We start from the raw sequence: 1,044 nt of genomic DNA, 5'->3' as shown, positions 1-1,044 counted from the left end.
CCCCAGTGCCTGTTCCCTTCTATTATCAGTACCCTAATTCCCACTGGAGACCCCTTACTCATTCTGACAAGTGGTTTAAGTAGGGGTGACTGCATCCTCCCCTCCTGGGATGGCTCTTCCTGTGGTTAAGCCAAAAGTGAATTCCTCCTTCAGGGATGGATCAGAGTCGAGGTTGAGAAGCTATGAGAAGCTAGAACTGATTGAAAGTCTTACCTGTCAACTTGATATTTCTTTATCAAGTGCATGTATTACTGTTTTAACTTTTTTTTTTTTAAATGGTATCCAATGAGCCAATTGAAAATGCCAAGGTTCATAGTAAAAAAAAAAAAAAAAAAAAAAAACTGGCAAGTTATTGCCATTAAGATATATAGCTATTATGACCCTGGGATAATCTTTAAACCTGAAACCAAAAACATCTCATTAAGTCTTAAAACCAAATAATAGTTTAACTTAACTCAAACTCAAGAAAAAAAAGGAAAGTCTGCCACAAGCAATATACTGTTCTAAGAATCATCTGTATGGGATCAAACTGACAACGTAACTGGAAAGGTTAGATGGGAAGCTTGGCTACAAGGGGGTCCATGAGCTTCTTAATGAAGAACAACTCAGAAAAGGAGGGTGACAACGGTCTCACAATTCAAAGAATGTCATCATTGTCACTGAATCGTACGTGTAGAAACTGCCGGATTGGTGTACGTTGTGCTGTGCAAATTCTCAACAGCCGCGAATAGCGTAGTGCATAAGGCACTTGACTGCTAACCAGAAGGCTGGCAGTTCAAACCCACCAGCCACTCCTTGGAAGGAAGGCTGGGCAATCTACTTCCATAGTGATGTTGTTGTTGTTGTTGTTAAGTGCCGTCGAGTCATTTCCGACTCATAGCGACCCCATGCACAGCAGAACGAAACACTGCCCGATCCTGCGCAGCTCCACAATCCCTGCTATACTTGAGCTCATCATTGCAGCCACCATGTCAATCCATCTCCTTGAAGGCCTCCCCCTCTTTCGTCGACCCTCCACCCTACCAAGCATGACATCCTTCTCCA

The sequence above is a fragment of the Orycteropus afer genome, unplaced genomic scaffold, assembly GCF_000298275.1.
Source record: "Orycteropus afer afer isolate SDZICR_OR568_19922 unplaced genomic scaffold, OryAfe1.0 scaffold01085, whole genome shotgun sequence".
Lineage (NCBI taxonomy): Eukaryota > Metazoa > Chordata > Mammalia > Tubulidentata > Orycteropodidae > Orycteropus > Orycteropus afer.
This window is presented reverse-complemented; position numbering follows the sequence as displayed.